The 19312-nt window shown below is 39.4% G+C and overlaps 1 long non-coding RNA gene across 1 annotated transcript in view; it reads left to right on the top strand.

Moving 5' to 3' along the window:
* The first annotated feature begins 1171 nt into the window (after positions 1 to 1171).
* Positions 1172 to 19312, top strand: part of fer1l4 — a 151467-nt gene continuing 133326 nt past the window's right edge. The window contains exons 1-8 of the long non-coding RNA XR_002198019.3: positions 1172 to 1335; positions 2633 to 2688; positions 9653 to 9741; positions 13195 to 13294; positions 18042 to 18136; positions 18288 to 18329; positions 18684 to 18854; positions 18955 to 19015. This is a non-coding gene — a long non-coding RNA (fer-1 like family member 4). The remainder of the gene's footprint in view (positions 1336 to 2632; positions 2689 to 9652; positions 9742 to 13194; positions 13295 to 18041; positions 18137 to 18287; positions 18330 to 18683; positions 18855 to 18954; positions 19016 to 19312) is intronic.

Raw genomic sequence — 19312 nt, 5'->3', positions numbered from 1 at the left:
TGGAACAATTGCATCAGTAAAAAGGTGGTTAATGTAAGTCCATTGGCCAATAGAAGGTAGGTGATACAAAGAAGTAACCAACATCTATGTTGTCGGTATCTCTTTGTCACACACACACCCCCACTCTTTGTGAAACATACAAAAAAAACATACTTGTAGTGTCCTACCACTGCGTTTTCCGTTGCCAGTGTTTTTGTCCATGGTCTTAGATAGTGGACTGTTGTGGCAGAAATCTGTATACACATACAGACACAAATGTCCCCTACCAGACTATTTTCCTATCATGTTTACACTCCATGGCCATGTCTGTGTCTATGGCTTTAGACACTGGACTGATGGGTCAGAGGTCTTTATGGCCATACTCATGTAGACATGAGTGTCCACTACCAGACTATTTTTCACATTGCTATATCTTGTAAATCGTATATTTTACCCCATACTCAGTATCAAATTGTCCGACCATGTCGGACCTTTCCAGGTTTTAACTGATGACCTATTTCACTATCCTTGCCTACACAAAACACAGACCTTATTTGAAGTGGATCTAAAAATCCCGTATGGAAAAAATTAATGGTGTTATTTTTGAAAGAGAAAATAATCCAAATGTGCCACAAGGTTTTATGGGTATTATGACTCATACTATTTCAGTCTATTGGCACTGGAAATAGAACCAGGTGGTCATTGAATATAGTGCTCTTTGGTAATGCAAACTAACCGTGGGTTTGACATTTAAATAAGGATGCGTATGCAGAAAAGAACATCATACCTTTAATATGTTGGTGGCAGAAGAAACAAGGTTTTGCTTCCTCTGTTCCCTGGAGCCTTGTTATGGTCAACATCATTGTGAACTCTACCAAGTACCAGGACTTTTACCTAAGAACTTAGTTTCCTCTGCCAGCAAACGTTAAAATGTTTTCACCATTTGGTCTTTTTAGCAATCAGTGACCTCTTTTGCCAATAACTGGTCAACATTAGAATTCAGCTGCCTGTGTAAACACAGCCTATGGGTTCTGTCTGATAGCGTCTAAACAGGCTTGGCAACTTTTATCTCACGTTGTCAAAGGTTAAGAACTTCCCCTCTAGGAAAAAAACACTTACAGTTATGGTCCCTCCTATTGAATCAACACATAAATGAAATAGGCCAGAACATTTTGTTAGTGGAGCAGTTGACTGTGATCTGGAGATTAGGTCTCAACAGTGAGGCCGATCAGAGATGTACTGATGATTTCTAGTTAATTACAAACTTATACAGAAGCATGTCCATCACTGTCAACCTGAAGAGGATCACCAATCTACCAGGGAAGTATGATCGAAAAGTGGAGTTATGCTTTAGAGGTACGTATATTCAGTTTCTTTTGTAAATGTGTTTGATTTGTAAATGTGTTTGATTTGTGTCTACAATGGATGCAACTTATCTTCTGAACACTATTATATGTAATGGACATGAACATAAATATTTCAAGCTTATTAATCAGTCAGTTCAATTATTTATTTATATGTCAGATAATGGATGTAGCAAGGTCCTTAACCCTTTAAAACAGGTTTTACTTCAATGTTATTTCAACAGTGAGGCTTTAAAATGTATCAATGTAATCCTCAAATGTATGACATGCTTAAAAGGTGTGATTTGTTAAACAATAGTCTACATTATTCTGAAATGTCATAATCTAAATGACAAAGCATAATGTAATTGCTAAAGCCTGTGAAATACATTATTCTTAAATTGGGGATTTTTCAAGTGTGTGACAATTAGGTCCTGAAAAGAGCAATTATTTTCCTGGCTAATTTTTGTATGAACCCTATAACATATTATCTAATATTTTATATAAAGCTAAGTAATATTATATACATTTAGCCTACAAGAGGAAAGATATACTGTATATTTAACTTATATAGTATAAGCAGGAAGTTCTTACCCAACTTCAACATATTTAGGAATTCTTGACAAAACCCCAGTGCTAAATTATTGGTTCATTTGTGTGGGTTTTCCATTGCAAATCAAGTTCATTTTAACACAAACGTGCAGTTTAGTATGGTGTTAGGAAAAACAGCACTTGTCTGTGCCAGCCATTGCAGAATCCCAATGGGCAATATTTTGTACAACAGGCATTGCATTATTTGCGTAAAGGGAGGGTACAGCCACCAGGTTATTTCATGCCTCAATGGGATCTGACCTTTTTTAGTATAGTTGGACATAAGTAAGCATATTGAATTTGACAGTTTCTTCTGCCGCATTGGTTTGGCTTAGCAGTGAAAATGAAGCAGGATGGCTTTGAAAAGCATGTTTGATGGACACATGTCCCGGTCTTTGCCTTTGCCTGAGATTGTTTGGCATTACTACTGTGAGACAAGGTAGTACTTACCTTGGACTGGGAAATTAGGAGAAATACTGGTTGAAATTGTATAAACATCAGTAATAACAAATATCACACAAAACCATGTGAACTACTCCATGTGAAGTTCTGTGTATTTGTTAACATCCACCAAAAAAACATGTCTTGATTCCCAAGACATTATAATCAAACAAAAAAAAATAAGAAAAAAGCTAATTTGCTAGCTAGTTTTAAAATGATATTCAAATAGTGTGTGGGATATGTTTGCTGTCTTCTAATCATATTTCCTCACTCTCCAGATTTTACCCACAAAACCAGAATTCTTCAGTGTGAAAATATTGCGATTTTCAATGAGGTATGTTTTTTAATTAAATATATGCCCTCTCAGAGTTGGTGTCAATTTGTGTTAGTCATTCAGTTAAAAATTATTATTTATTGAATCACTTTTTGAATACATATGTTTCAGTTATTTAAGTTTAATTTGTAGTTTAGTGTGTTACATAATTATTGGGAAGTTCTTCAGAGATGGGATGAGGGGATCAGGTTAAGGGAGAACTTTGTTGGCTTACTGGATGAGGAAGAAACAGGGGTAGAAAATGCACACATTTTCCAAAAATATATAAAAGTGCAAAATAAGATTGTCTTTATTTTGGCATACTATCTGGTGTTATTGTCGTAGGCCTCTCAATTCTTGAATATCTCAACAGAACAATTTGGCAGAACAGTTTTTGTTTCAGCATCAGTTGCCCTTTCAAAAATGTTGCTTCCCTTTGCTGATGAGAGAAATTTGCAGGCTTTTGTACTCATTCATTCCAGCAGAGGTGAATGAGCCATTTAATCCTGGCAACAAATGAGACAGAATACAAGAAACATGGGCTTATGTTGCATGTCACTACATTTCAGGAGAGCCGCTTGTCTGAATAAAACAGACGTTTTGTCTTTTTTGCCGAAATGCCTATTTGAAGATGTGAAGTTTAATGCCACTTAATAACAAACTAGTATGCAAAGTGTAAATGCAAATAAAACTAAAAACGCAAACACTTGTTTAACCAGGAAAATACAGGACTTTGATGATTACGCCCCTCAGCCCCCCCAACATGCTTCAAATTGAGTCAAAATAGGCTCATTCGATTGTGCTTTGTTTGTGCTGGTTTGTGCAGTTGACATTTTCATTTGTGCTTTATCTTTGTTTTTAATATTAGACATTTTATTATAGGGTATGGTGTCACCAGCCACCCAACATCCTTCAAAATCGGTCAAAATAGTCTCATTTAATGGTACTTTGTTTGTGCTGTTAAATATTTTGTTTGTGCTGCTTTGGTATTTTATATATTAGACATGTAATTATTGGCGATGACGTCACTCAGCCCCACAACATGCTCCAAATTGAGTCAAAATACTCTCCTTTGTTTATGCTTCATTTGTGCCGGTTTGTGTTGTTAAAAGTTTTTTTTGTACTGCATCAGTGTTTTTAATATTAGACGATTGATTAGAATTGAAGACGTCACCAGCCACCCAACTCCAAACGGACTCAAAATATGCTCAATCGTTAATGGTCCGTTTGTACTGGTTTGTCCTGTTCAAATTTTAGTTTGTGCTGCTATCATTTTATAGACATTAAAGAATATTTCACTGGTCATTCTGAGATCACTCAGCTCCCCAACATACAGTACTTCAAATTCACCCGAAATAGTCTCGTTTGTTTGTGCTTCGTTTGTGCCTTAAAAGTTTAGTTTGTGACAGCCGCCCAACCTGCTCCAGATTGACTCAAAATAGTTTGTGCTGGTACAGTTTCTGGTGTAAACCTATTTTCTACTGGATAGCAGATTGGCTTCACTCTCTTTCCATTATAGCTCTGTCATTACTTCAACTGATTTGGTAAGAACGTCACAAAAACTATATTTTGACCGGAACAAACGGAATACAAGATTGAGCATATTTTGAGTGAATTTGTTGCATGTTTGAGGGCTGAGTGACCTCGGAATGATCTATAAAATATTCTTTAGGACTAATATCTAAAAAATGACAACAGTACAAATGGAGCACTAATGATTAAAAGTATTTTACCTGAGTAAAATTGTTCCCCACCAAAACGCAAAACTAGGGCAAATAGGCTTTATCGTTTGTGCTGATTTATGCTGTTATAATTTTTGTGAAATCATATTTTATAGGTCGAATTCACTCGAAATAGGCTGAATGGTGTGTTCTGTTTGGGTCGGTAAAATGTTTGTTTATAGTAGTCTATATTCCTACTGGATAGTAGTCTAGTAGTCTATATTCCTACTATCCAGTAGGAATATAGACTATTTGCCAAAAACTATAGCAGCACAAAAAAAGTATTGCCGCACAAATGCAGCACATACGATTGAGGCTATTTTGAGGCAGTTTAGAGCAGGTTTGGGGCTGGTGACCTAAAATGAAATATTAGCTTTTGCAAGCATTTAAGATTTAGATGGTTCAGACTACTACAGCTACTACACTACTACAGCACTACTGCAGCACCAGTTTCAACACAGACTGGAGATTGTTTGCCACTCAGGCCACACTTGTCTCCCAAATGGACATTGATACATCAACATCTGCACCAACAATGTCACCACCCATTTACTAATAAAGACCTTCCCCAACCAAAAGCCTTGCATGAACAGAGGTCCGACAACTGCTGAAAGCACGCAATGCTGATTTAAAATCCAACGATCCGGAGGCCTACAGCTCATCCAGGGCCAACCTAAATAGGTGCGTGAAGTTAGCTAAACATGACCACAAACTCCGGATTGTGGCACACTTCAACAACAGCCCTGAACCGCGACGCATGTGGCTGGGCATCCAAGCCATCACAGACTGCCGGCCAAAGAACCCTTCCCCCACAGTCAGCGACGTCTCCATCACCAATGAGTTTAACAGATTATATGCTCGCTTCAACAGGGACGAAAAACATCCAGCCATTAAAGCTGAGTTCCCCTAGATGACCTTCCCCTCAGAAAGTCCATCGTAGATTTGTTGTCTGCACTGAGAATGGTGAATGCATGCAAGGCTGCTGGTCCTGATGTTGTCCCCGGGCGTGTGCTCAGAGCACGTGCAGAGCAGCTGGCCGAGATCTTTACTTACATTCCACCTGTAACTGGACTTGGGACTTCCTAACTACCAGACCCCAGTCTGTCAGGTTAGACAACGTCACCTCCACCATTCTGAACACTGGTGTTCCACAAGGCTGTGTGCTGAGCCCCCTCCTGTACTCCCCCCTTACCTACGACTGCATTCCAACATCAGTTCCAACATCATTGTCAAGTTCACAGACGACACCCCGGTGGTTGGCCTGATCAATGACAATGACAGGGAATGACGGCATGGTGCGCTGACAGCAAGCTAATTGTGGATTACTGGAAATCTAAAGGCTGCAGTCACACCCCAGTTCTCATTGATTTCACTGAGGTGGAGCGTGTGCCCAGCTTCCAATTCCTGGGAGTCCACATCTGAGGACCTCTCCTGGAGCCTCAACACCTAAACCTTTGCCTTCATTGCACATTTAGAAGAGCCATTTGTACATGCATTTGCCTTCATTGCACATTTATACACCGATCAGCCATAACATTATGACAACTGACAGATGAAGTGATTAACTCTGATAATCTTATCATGGCACCTGTCAGTTTGTGGGATATATTAGGCAGTAAGGGAACATTCTGTTCTCAAAGTTGATGTGTTAGAAGCAGGAGAAATGGGCAAGCGTAAGGATCTGAGCAACTTTGACAAGGGCCAAATTGTGATGGCTAGACAACTGGGTCAGAGCATCTCCAAAAATGCAGCCCTTGTCGGGTGTTCCTGGTCTGCAGTGGTCAGTACCTATCAAAAGTGGTCCAAGGAAGGAAAAGCGGTGAACCGGCAACAGGGTCATGGGTTGCCAAGGCTCATTGATGCACGTGGGAAGTGAAGGCTGGCACACGTCATCCGATCAAACAGACAGTAGCTAAAATTTCTTAAAACGTTAATGCTGGTACTGATAGAAAGGTGTCAGAAAACACAGTGCATGACTGTTTGTTGCATATGGGGCTGCAGACCAGTCAGGGCGCCCATGCTGACTCAAGTCCACTGCTGAAAGTGCCTACAATGGGCACGTGAGCAACAGAACTGGACCACGGAGCCATGGATGGCCGGGTGCGTGTGCGTCACTTACCTGGAGAACACATGGCACCAGGATGCACTATGGGAAGGAGGCAAGCCAGCGGAGGCAGTGTGATGCTTTGGGCAATGTTCTGCTGGGAAACCTGCCGTTCATGTGGATATTACATTGACACGTACAACCTACCTAAGTATTGTTGTAGACCATGTGCACCCTTAATGGCAATGATATTCCCTGATGGCATTGGCCTCTTTCAGCAGGATAATGCCCCCTGCCACAAAGAAAAATGGTTCAGGAATGGTATGAGGAACACAACAACGAGTTCAAGGTATTGACTTGGCCTCCAAATTCCCCAGATTTCAATCCAATCAAGCATCTGTGGGATGTGCTTGACAAAAAATTCCAATCCATGGAGGCCTCACCTCTCAATTTTCAGGACTTAATGGATCTGCTGCTAATTTCTTGGTGCCCGATACCAAAGCACGCCTTCAGAGATCTAGTGGAGTCCATGCCTCGACGAGTCAGGGCTATTTTGGTGGCAAAAGGGGGACCTACACAATATTAGACAGGTGGTTGTAATGTTATGGCTGATCGGTGTACATCCCAATTATATCATACATTGTTTTTGATTGTTTCACTTGTAAATATTCTGCAATCGTCTGTTTGCATTTCTGGTTAGATGCTAGCAGCATTTCTTTGTACTGTCAATCAATCAATCAAATCAATCAAATGTATTTATAAAGCCCTTTATACAACAGCAGTTGTCACAAAGTGCTTTACAGAGACACCCAGCCTTAAACAGTTGTGTTGTTGTTCTTGTTCAATGACAAAGTTGAATCTAATACAGCTCTGGAAAAAATGTATACCACTTCACCTTTTTCTTTCCTTTCCAAAAAAGTTGGAAAGGAAGGTTTTGATGGAGGAATAGAAGAGTTTAATTTGCAGTGGTCTCTTAATTTTATCCCTTCTGTTCCTCACTCAAAACCTTCCTTTTCAACTTTTTGGAAAGGAAAGGAAAAGATGCAGTGGCCCTTATCCAGGAGAATGTGATGTTTTATTTACTACTCACTGTATTTTTGCTAAAGGTAGTTTTGATTGATGCTACAATACTGTATGCTTTAACATACCATGAAAAATATTATGATGCACTAATAGTGATTTTCTGCTCATTCACCCCATCCTTTAGGTGAATCTAATTTTGATATTGCTGTTTAATCCTTTAAAGATTTCTCTGTAATTTTGATGCACTATGCTCCTTTACATTATAGGTCAGTATAATTATACATATTATGCATTATGAGTATTTGTATAAAACGTCATGAGTCTTCATGAGTGTCTACAACTATGCTTATACTGCATTATTACTGTATTATATTGTTGTATAATGCGTTACGCATATGGCCTTTAAAAAAGTGTCACCTTAACTTTTTAAGGATAGTTAGGAAAATGGTGATTGGACATGGTTCGACCGTCTCAACTTGACTATAATAGCCCCTTGATAAACTAACTGAGCTACAGTGGGGAGTACAAGTATTTGATACACTGCCGATTTTGCAGGTTTTCCCACTTACAAAGCATGTAGAAGCCTGTCATTTTTATCATAAGTACACTTCAACTGTGAGTGACGGAATCTAAAAGAAAAATCCAGATAATCACATTGTATGATTTTTAAATAATACATTTGCATTTTATTGCATGACATAAGTATTTGATACATCAGAAAAGCAGAACTTAATATTTGGTACAGAAACCTTTGTTTGCAATTACAGAGATCATACGTTTCCTGTAGTTCTTGACCAGGTTTGCACACACTGAAGCAGGGATTTTGGCCCACTCCTCCATACAGACCTTCTCCAGTTCCTTCAGGTTTCGGTGCTGTCGCTGGGCAATACAGACTTTCAGCTCCCTCCAAAGATTTTCTATTGGGTTCAGGTCTGGAGACTGGCTAGGCCACTCCAGGACCTTGAGATGCTTCTTACGGAGCCACTCCTTAGTTGCCCTGGCTGTGTGTTTCGGGTCATTGTCATGCTGGAAGACCCTGCCACGACCCATCTTCAATGCTCTTACTGAGGGAAGGAGGTTGTTGGCCAAGATCTTGCGATACATGGCCCCATCCATCCTCCCCTCAATACGGTGCAATTGTCCTGTCCCCTTTGCAGAAAAGCATCCCCAAAGAATTATGTTTCCACCTCCATGCTTCACGGTTGGGATGGTGTTCTTGGGGTTGTACTCATCCTTCTTCTTCCTCCAAACACAGCGAGTGGAGTTTAGACCAAAAAGCTCTATTTTTGTCTCATCAGACCACATGACATTCTCCTATTCCTCCTCTGGATCATCCAGATAGTCATTGGCAAACTTCAGACAGGCCTGGACATGCGCTGGCTTAACAGGGGGACCTTGCGTGCACTGCTGGATTTTAATCCATGACGGCGTAATGTGTTACTAATGGTTATCTTTGAGACTGTGGTTCCAGCTCTCTTCAGGTCATTGACCAGGTCCTACCGTGTAGTTCTGGGCTGATCCCTCACCTTCCTCATGATCATTGATGCCCCACGAGGTGAGATCTTGCATGGAGCCCCAGACCGAGGGAGATTGCCCGTCATCTTGAACTTCTTCCATTTTCTAATAATTGCGCCAACAGTTGTTGCCTTCTCACCAAGCTGCTTGCCTATTGTCCTGTAGCCCATCCCAGCCTTGTGCAGGTCTACAATTTTGTCCCCGATGTCCTTACACAGCTCTCTGGACTTGGCCATTGTGGAAAGGTTGAAGTCTGTTTGATTGAGTGTGTGGACAGGTGTCTTTTATACAGGTAACGAGTTCAAACAGGTGCAGTTAATATAGGTAATGAGTGGAGAACAGGAGGGCTTCTTAAAGAAAAACTAACAGGTCTGTGAAAGCTGGAATTCTTACTGGTTGGTAGGTGATCAAATACTTATGTCATGCAATAAAATGCAAATAAATTATAAAAAAATCATACAATGGGATTTTCTGAATTTTTGTTTTAGATTCGGTCTCTCACAGTTGAAGTGAACCTATGATAAAAATTACACGCTTTGTAAATAGGAAAATCTGCAAAATCAGCAGTGTATCAAATACTTGTTCTCCCCACTGTACATAAGACCAACAGAGAGGATAATTTTACTCCATCATAAATGACTTTAAAGCTATGTCATACTCTTGAATCTCTACATTTCTACAGCATTTCAGGTGGCCACACTATGGGAAGGTTACCAACAGTGAGGTCCTGTCTGTCAGTGTGTACAACTGCAGCAAGGTTTTCAGCAGCAGGTCAGTATACAGAGTAATGTTACTGTGATATGCAAGACCATACAAATCAATAACAATTCTTAAATAAAGGTATTTTACCACAAGATCACTGATTCAACCTCTAAGTTTTTGGTTGAAATGTGAGTACATTGGTTAAGTCAAAAATACCTAACATAGTGCAATTCTCTTAGTTTAGTTATTGTAACAATAAGTTAATCCAAGACCAAGCAATGCAAGAACAATGTTTCAAAATGACATGACTCTTGACAAGCCAAATCTGTTACAGCTGTGTCTATCATATAATTCACTAATCAATACATTAATTACGGCATCTTATGTCCAATTATCAGTCTTAAACATATATTTTTCTTCTACAACCCTGTTTCCAAAAAAGTTGTGATGCTGCATGAAGTGCAAATGAAACAGAATGCAATGGTCTGCAAATCATTTATCCCTATATTTAATTGAAAATAGTACATAGACACCATGTTGAAAATGATAAATATTATTGTTTCTGGAAAAACAGGGTTTTTCCTGGCTATAAATTAGTCAATGGTGGTACCCCAAACCCTGCGCTCTACCACACGCCCCTTTGTGATATACTTTACTGTATACAGTGGGTATAGAAAAGAATCACCCCCTTTAAAATAATCACATTTTGTTGCTTTGCAGCCTGAAATGAAAACGGACAAAACATTTTTTGTTTTATTCAGCTGTAGTTACAACTTATAACATCCAAGTGAAAGATATAATACCAACTATATTTTGTGTCAAATTATAGATTTATTTGGTAGGTAGCCATGTAATAAGCGGGATAAGGTATAGCGAGGCGGTTGTTATAGCGAATACAACCCCTTCAGGCTGATTCAAGATCCCTCCGCTTCGTCCCCCCAAAAAATTGTACCGCGGAGAAAAATATTTGATTTTGAAATCGAGCTTTGCATCGAGCGCACGTCAGAAACAGAGGACAGTGTGTGTGTGTGTGTGTTCATCTTTTTAGTACTGTGACTTGACTTGAAACTTATAAGGACTCGACTTGACTTGCTTAGGGTGAACCCTTGACTTGACTTGACTTGCTTGATTTATCTGAACTGTGACTTGAGACTTGACTCGAGACTTGATGGTTAAGACTTGAGACTTGCTTGGACTTGACCATGTGTGACTTGTCCCCATCTCTGCCTAGAAGCACAGTGAAGTCTATAATTAAGAAGTGGAAGGTATTTGGTACAACACAGACCCTCCCTGGGTCAGGATGTCGCTCCAAACTGGGTGAAAGAGCCAGGAGGAAACTGGTCAGGGAGGCTACCAAGAGGCATACAGCAACTCTGAAGCAGTTGCAGGAATTCATGACAAAGAGTGGTCATTGTGTGCATGTGACAACAATTCTCCACAAATGTGGCTTGTATGGGAGGGTTGCAAGAAAAAAGCCACTCCTCAAGAAAGACCACATGCAGTCACGACTGAGCTTTGCCAAAACGCACCTTGAAGATTCTAAGGCCACGTGGAAAAAGGTGTTATGGTCAGATGAGACAAAAATTGAATTATTTGGCCTCAACGCCAAACGATATGTCTGAAGAAAATCCAATACAGCTCACCATCCAAATAACACAATTCCTACAGTAAAGCATGGAGGTGGTCTTAATTTCAGCTGTCTTAATTTCATGTTATGGGGTTGTTTCTCTGCAGCAGGGACTGGAGCACTTGTCAGGATAGAAGGAAAAATGGATGGGGCAAAATACTGTCAAATTCTTGAGAAAAATCTGCTGTTCTCTGCCAGAAAGATGTCAATGAAAAGATTTACCTTCCAACATGACAATGACCCAAAGCACCCAGCAAAACTGACCACACAGTGGTTGAAGGAGAAAAAGGTGAATGTCATTGCATGGCCTAGTCAGAGCCTGGACTTAAACCCCATTGAAAATCTGTGGAATGACTTGAAGACAGCAGTCCACAAACGGCCACCATCAAATTGAACTGAACTTGAGCAGTTCTGCAAAGAAGAGTGTTAGTAGATTAGTAGAGACATATCCCAACAGACTAAAGGCTGTAATTAAAGCAAAAGGTGGTTCAACAAAATACTGACACAAGAGGGTGATCCTTTTTCCAACTCAGTGATTGTTTTTTATTTTATTTATTTTTTTAAATGTTGGTGTTATATCTTTCACTTGGATCTTATAAGTTGCACTGAGTAAATACAGATGAATGAAACAAAAACTGTCTGTCTTAATTTCAGGCTGCAAAGCAACAAAATTTGATTATTTTAAAGGGGGTTGATTCTTTTCATAAAACTATTATAGTGTTAAATTTTCCCTTTTGTCCATGTTCACTTGAGCAGCTAATGCACATTACAACGCCCTCCCTAATGCAATAGCAACCAAAAAACAAACAACAAATATGTTCTTTACATATCAACATGTTTCATATTTGTTTTTTGTTTTTTTTGGGGTTTAAAAAAATTATCCTCAGCCAGTCCAGGACTAGAAGACATTTTATTGGATTTAAGTACATACTGCCTATAATTTCTACTTGGCTATTTTCCTAAGCCCCCAGATACATTGCCCCAACAATGCTCCTAGCATGCAGAACTCTATTTATTAGATCTAGGAATCAAATAAAAAATATGAAACCCTCTTCAAGCATTATAATTAATCACAGTCAATATTAGTGTTTTCTATTTTCGTTGTTAACCTATGTTCTTGTTAATTTTACTTGCATTAAAAACACATCAGAGCTGTATTCCTATATGTTACAGCATAGTTTTTTTTCATTCACCCTGGCCTTCTCCCGTATCATTTATCCTCTTCTCTCCATTTCTTTCAGCTGTAGGCTACTTGGCTATGCTGCAAGCGCAACTAACCTGTTGTTAGTTTTTATGTTAGCTAACTTTTTTCGAGAACCGTGGAGTTTTCGACTTATTGGTTTAACAATGCAGAAGAAAACAGACCACATCTCTATACATGAACCATGTGCAACAACACTCGCTGTTTAAATAGCGTAGTGGTTAAAGACAGTTTGCATAGGAAACCGCAGATCGAATCCAGCCAGGGCAACAACATTCATCCTTTCTGAACGCGGCCTTTGTACAATTTTCTATTGAATATAGGCAAATCATTTAAACCCTGTCATTGCATTCTGTTTATCTGTACATTTTACACAGCGTCCCAAATTTTGAAAACAGGGTTGTAGAATATTGCTTGCGTCTTGTTTTTATTCGTATCTCGTGATTCAGACCCTAGCCTGTATGACCGTCCTTCACCTTGCCCTACTTGAAGTTCGTCTCCCTTATAAACCGCCTGCTCCCCGATTGGAACCATTCATTACAAGTTTAAATGTTATATATAGTTATTAATTGGGATGTAGAAAAATAAATCCCCACAAAAACAAATGCTCAATTTAGTGTTTATCATTTTTATTCATTTAATTGATGTAATATGCTTATGTGGCCCATGCTACTTGACTGTGATGTTTCTTCAGGCTCCTAGGTAAATTAGTCATCAGTCTTCAGCATGTGGTGACATCTGGAAGACTGCAACTCCGAGAGCCACTAACAGACAGAAACTACAGCCAGACTACAGTAAGTGAAACACATTGGGCCGTGAAGGCTTGTGCAATGAGGATAATGACAATTAACCTAACCTGTAATAAGAGAGACATTTATAATTTTTAATCACATTTTAAACATTCTGAACACACGTCTATGTACTCATCTGCTCATTAACACAGGTTGACTAATTCTGATATTTCTTTTCACTAATTGTTTTCTGATCAGTTCTGAAAAATATCTTATGTGAAATTGAAACATTTTAAAAACAATAGTTTTGAATCAAAACATTGTTGTTCCTCATATTTAGCTAACCTAAATGTTATGTTCATTTTCCAACTTTACAATATTGTAGTAAAATTACACAATAAATGTATTTTTATGTGAACCTAATGTGAACAAGTGAAAAAAAGTAGTTGTAAATGTTGCTAATGTTTTGCTGCTTCTTAAAGTGTACCAGGCCAACTACTCTAGAATATCAGCAAATGTGAAAAAAAATATTCTAATTGCAAAAACATGTTGGAATTCTTATTTTAAAAAAGCCATTTCATTGATCATGCTGCAAAACTGATAATGCATTGACTTTGGGTCAACACAGTGAGGGAAAAAAAGTATTTGATCCCCTCTCTATCAGAAAGATTTCTGGCTCCCAGGTGTCTTTTATACAGGTAATGAGCTGAGATTAGGAGTACACTCTTAAAGGGAGTGCTCCTAATCTCAGTTTGTTACCTGTATAAAAGACACCTGTCCACAGAAGCAATCAATCAGAATCCAAACTCTCCACCATGGCCAAGACCAAAGAGCTGTCCAAGCATGTCAGGGACATGATTGTAAACCTACACAAGGCTGGAATGGGCTACAAGACCATCGCCAAGCAGCTTGGTGAGAAGGTGACAATAGTTGGTGCGATTATTCGCAAATGGAAGAAACACAAAAGAACTGTCAATCTCCCTCGGTCTGGGGCTCCATGGAAGATCTCACCTTGAGGAGTTGCAATGATCATGAGAACGGTGAGGAATCAGCCCAGAACTACACGGGAGGATCTTGTCAATGATCTCAAAGCAGCTGGGACCATAGTGAGAAAACGATTGGTAACACACTACGCCGTGGACTGAAATCCTGCAGCGCCCGCAAGGTCCCCCTGCTCAAGAAAGCACATGTACAGGCCCGTCTGAAGTTTGCCAATGAACATCTGAATGATTCAGAGGAGAACTGGATGAAAGTGTTGTGGTCAGATGAGACCAAAATCGAGCTCTTTGGCATCAACTCAACTCGCCGTGTTTGGAGGAGGAGGAATGCTGCCTATGACCCCAAAAACACCATCCTCACCGTCAAACATGGAGGTGGAAACATTATGCTTTGGGGGTGTTTTTCTGATTAGGGGACAGGACAACTTCACCGCTTCAAAGGGACGATGGACGGGGCCATGTACCGTCAAATCTTGGGTGAGAACCTCCTTCCCTCAGCCAGTGCATTGAAAATGGGTTGTGAATGGGTATTCCAGCATGATAATGACCCAAAACACACAGCCAAAGCAAGAAAGGAGTGGCTCAAGAAGAAGCACATTAAGGTCCTGGAGTGGCCTAGCCAGTGTCCAGACCTTAATCCCATAGAAAATCTGTGGAGGGAGCTGAAGATTCGAGTTGCCAATTGTCAGCCTCGTAACCTTAATGACTTGGAGAAGATCTGCAAAGAGGAGACAAAATCCCTCCTGAGATGTGTGCAAAACTGGTGGCCAACAAACGTCTGACCTCTGTGATTGCCAACAAGGGTTTTGCCATGTTTTGCAGAGGGGTGAAATATTTATTTCACTTATAAAGCTCTCATCAGGTGTGTGTATTTAGGAGGCTGAAGGTTATGGGGTAAAATTTGGAAACTGACATTTCCTCTTCTGTGGGCACGTTTTCAAGTCTCCTACACAGGTGTAATCTCCTCCATTATCCGTCTAGGACTTCAAGGGTTCTGGCTTCTTGCAGCTTTATTACTGTTCATTCAGACAGAACAGCTTTAGCTGCCCACTATTGTTAAAAAAGTCTTCCAAACATGTTGCACACTGAGTTCCTTCCAGTTTTGCATGACTGGCTGAGTTGGTGTTTCTGAAATTGTATTTTTTCTTGTTTGGCCTCCAGTGCCTTGCATGCAAGGGTGCTGTGGTTGAAGTGCCTTACAAGCCACCCAGCTGCAACGATAACCCGATGCACAAACACAGTAAATCCATAATTTACACCCACTTGCAGTGCATGTGCAAAAAAGGCAACTGAGTCCCAGAGCACACGTCCGGGGAAGTTAGCTGCCATAATGTTGCGTGCATTGTCATGGACACATGCAGACACTTTCCCAATAAGTCCCCAAGTCTCCACTGCATCAATTAGTTCAGCTGTGAGGTGTTGAAGTCTAACCCTTCCCGAGTTGGTTTGATGTAAAGGAGAATAACACACCAGGAGTCAGGTCAATTACCGTACCGTATATTCCGTTTATTACAAAAGCTTTTGGAGACAGAGTGTCGCCGCACAATGTCTGAAATTCAGCAGTCACATCAGCATTATTTATACTTCAAACACGCCTAAAAGTGGGGGGGTTGAGGTAGCCAAGCATGTGTGCCATTGGTCCAGTTTATGTTCTATACCTTATATGTGTAAATGCAGTACAAGCGTCATCTTGCCCTTTGTGGTTTCTGTCTTGTCTATTCTTAATTTGACACACAAGCTCAATTCTGCTCTCTCTCCCCAGAAACAGCCTAAATAAGATTTCCTGTTTTCTACTTGCAACTTTCAGTTTCAGCTTATGCTACAGACTTTCATCAATTTGTCTGCCTGGCATACTCTGAGTTAGTAGGATGGCTGATGTAACCTGCCAGTCCTCATAGATTTAGTTCTCTGTTGTGAGACCCGTCCAGCAGTTGGTCGTAAGTGCTACGAAGTGTTACGCTCTAGACTTAAACCCTATCGAGCTGGTTTGGGATGAACTGGGCAGAAGGGTGAAAGCATAGCAACCTACAAGTGCAACACATTTGTGGGAACTTCTGCAACAGTGTTGGGAAGAACTTTCCAATCAATATTTGATTTCCATTGTAGAAAGAATGCTATGAGTGTGTTCAGCTGTTATGTCCGTGAAAAGTGGCAACTTTAAGTCAAATTTTGTTACTCACGATCTACTTGATCTAATGTCAGACTACATTACGATTAAAATGTGAGAATAAAAAAAAAACTGTTTTTTTACCAGTAGTGTACATTAATTGTTGTCCTTTAAGTAATGTACTAAGTACCACAAATAATGTCCTAATTTATATAATTTTGGAAGTACTTATATATTTATATCCTAATGAAATTCCCCCCCACCACTACAAAAGTATCAGTTTCACTGGTTTAATATTTATAGGTATATGTTTGAGTAAAATGAACAGTTTTGTTTTATTCAATAAACTACTGACAAATTAAAATATTTTCATTTAGAGTATTTATTTGTAGAAAATAACAACTGGTCAAAATAACCAAAAAAATATGCATTATTTTCAGACCTCAAATAATGTAAAGAAAACAAATTAATATAAATTTTTCAACAACAAAATACTAATATATTAACTAAGGAAGATTGGGCTGGAGATTGGGCTGGCCATGACAGGGTCTTGATCTGATGGTCCTCCAGCCACACCTTAATTGACCAGGCTGTGTGGCATGGAGCATTGTCCTGCTGGAAAAACTATTCTCAGAGTTGGGGAACATTGTCAGAGCAGAAGGAAGCAGGTTTTCTTCCAGGATAACCTTGTACTTGGCTTGATTCATGCGTCCTTCACAAAGACAAATCTGCCCGATTCCAGCCTTGCTGAAACATCCCCAGATCATCACCGATCCTCCACAAAATGTCACAGTGGGTGTGAGACACTTTGGCTTGTAGGCCTCTTCCGGTCTCTGCCTAAACATTAAACAACGAGGTAATGGGCAAAGCTGAAAATGTGACTTACTCTATTACTCTACAGTCCAATCCTTATGTTTGCAAACTTCAGCTTGACTCTTCTTTGTTGCTCTTTGATGAAGGGCTTTTTTCTAGCTTTGCACGACTTCAACCCTACCCCTAGGAGCCTGTTTTGAACCGTCCTCGCCGTGCACTTCACCCCAGCTGCTGTTTATTCTTTTTGTCGGTCACTTGATGTCATCCTATGGTTGTTGAGTGACATTCAAATGAGTTGATGGTCATTTCTGTCAGTGGACAGTCGTTTTTGCCCTCTGCCCGTCTGTAGCTTTGTTGTCCCCAATGTCTGTTGCTTGACCTTATTCTTATGAACCGCCGTCTTCGAAATGTTCAGGATGGAAGCAACCTGATGCTCACTGTATCCCTTGGCCAATAAAGCCAGAATTGAACCCTTCTTTTCCTCACTCAAAGATTTTCTTTTCAACTCTTTTGTCACACTGAATAGTTATTATTTTATTAAAATTACCTTTGAGGTACTATTTGTATTGTTTTTGCCATCCAGCTGGTCCTATTGCAAGAGGATAGTGAAGACCACAGCAGTGTTTATACTTTGGTTGAGGTAATCAACTAATCAGTACCTCATTAAATAAAATGAGGTGTGCCTGTGTTGGAATTTAACAGACACTGGAATGGAATGGCTGCCATACATGTAGAGATGCTGATTTAAGAAAAATTAAGAGTGTCTCTTAATTTTTTCCTGTGCTGTATATGTATATGTGTATTCATCAATAATGTTTGTTTTTACAATATTTAATTATATTTATGATCAACTTGGTTATGAAGAAATTTGTTGATGTCATTTTTTTTCTAGATATACATTGAGTTGGACGTACGATACCACCCTGTGCAAGGCGCTGCAGGTAGATGGGAGGGTGAAGAATTCCTCAATGTGGAAGATGATGATAAGTGAGTCCAAGAACAGTATACACCTTTGGTGAATACATAACCAATCTTTTTGTTTCATAACATTTGACTAATGAACTTTTACATGAAATAAATTTACAAATGACAGTACATAATCTCAGATTTTCTCACCTTCCCATAATTCACATTTCAGCTCAGGTCTTGTTATCAGAAACACTGGTTTTGCTGATCCGAAGTAAGTGACCGTTTTATATATTTAATTATCATTTGGCTGGGCTGTGGGTGGTACAGCACAAAAGGAACACAACAGGATACATTTGGAGATTTAGCTCTGTTTCAGAGTTTTTCTATTTTCATATTAGCTTTTTAATCTAATAAAGCTAACATGTACTACATGTGCCATTTTCTCTTAGCTATTATTTGGTGGGCCAGAACATAGCAATTAGCAACAAAAAAAATATGTCACTCAGGGATGAGCTCGCAGTCAGTATACTTATAGTGATAATTTAAAAAAAATCTGTGGCAGGTTTCTCACACAAATGTATTTTTTTTCATTAAATGTTTCAAATTATGATCCTCTGACTTTCAGGTCAAAGCAGAGTCTGCGACCTGAGAAACTTGACAAAGACACAAGGAAATTGGGACGGAGTCTAATCAAAACAGAGACAGACAATGATGATGACGATGATGATGTTGATGATGATGATTATGATATTTCAGACATGGAGTATACCAACACAACGTTCACTCCCATCTTAAGGTTTTTTTTTACAGTTTTTGTTGTAGATTTTCATAGAGACCATATCTAATGTTGTAAGTGTTATTCAGTTCTTGCTGATTTGTATGTGTCATCATTGCAGTCGTTGCAGACCTCTTTCAAAACATATGCTTGCCGCAACAGCTCGAGTACAGAGTTTCCAGGTGAGTGAATAACGTTATGGAGGATATGGCTAAGGAAGTTTTCCTTCTCTGAGGGGCAATTGGATTAAAGTGTAATACACTGAGCTGAAATTGAAAGAATTGAAAGTGATTCACAATTCATAGTCTCTAGGTTAGGGTCATACAGATTTCAAATGGTGAATTTATTCCTATGTACAGAAACTGACCCTGTCATCACACTATGGTGAAATCAAAAGTTATCAGACTGGATTTAATATTTTTGCATTTCATCAAAAACATTTTTGTTTTGCATACATCCTGCCTGATGTCCAATGCTTG

The sequence above is a fragment of the Esox lucius genome, chromosome 17, assembly GCF_011004845.1.
Source record: "Esox lucius isolate fEsoLuc1 chromosome 17, fEsoLuc1.pri, whole genome shotgun sequence".
Lineage (NCBI taxonomy): Eukaryota > Metazoa > Chordata > Actinopteri > Esociformes > Esocidae > Esox > Esox lucius.
This window is presented reverse-complemented; position numbering and strand designations above follow the sequence as displayed.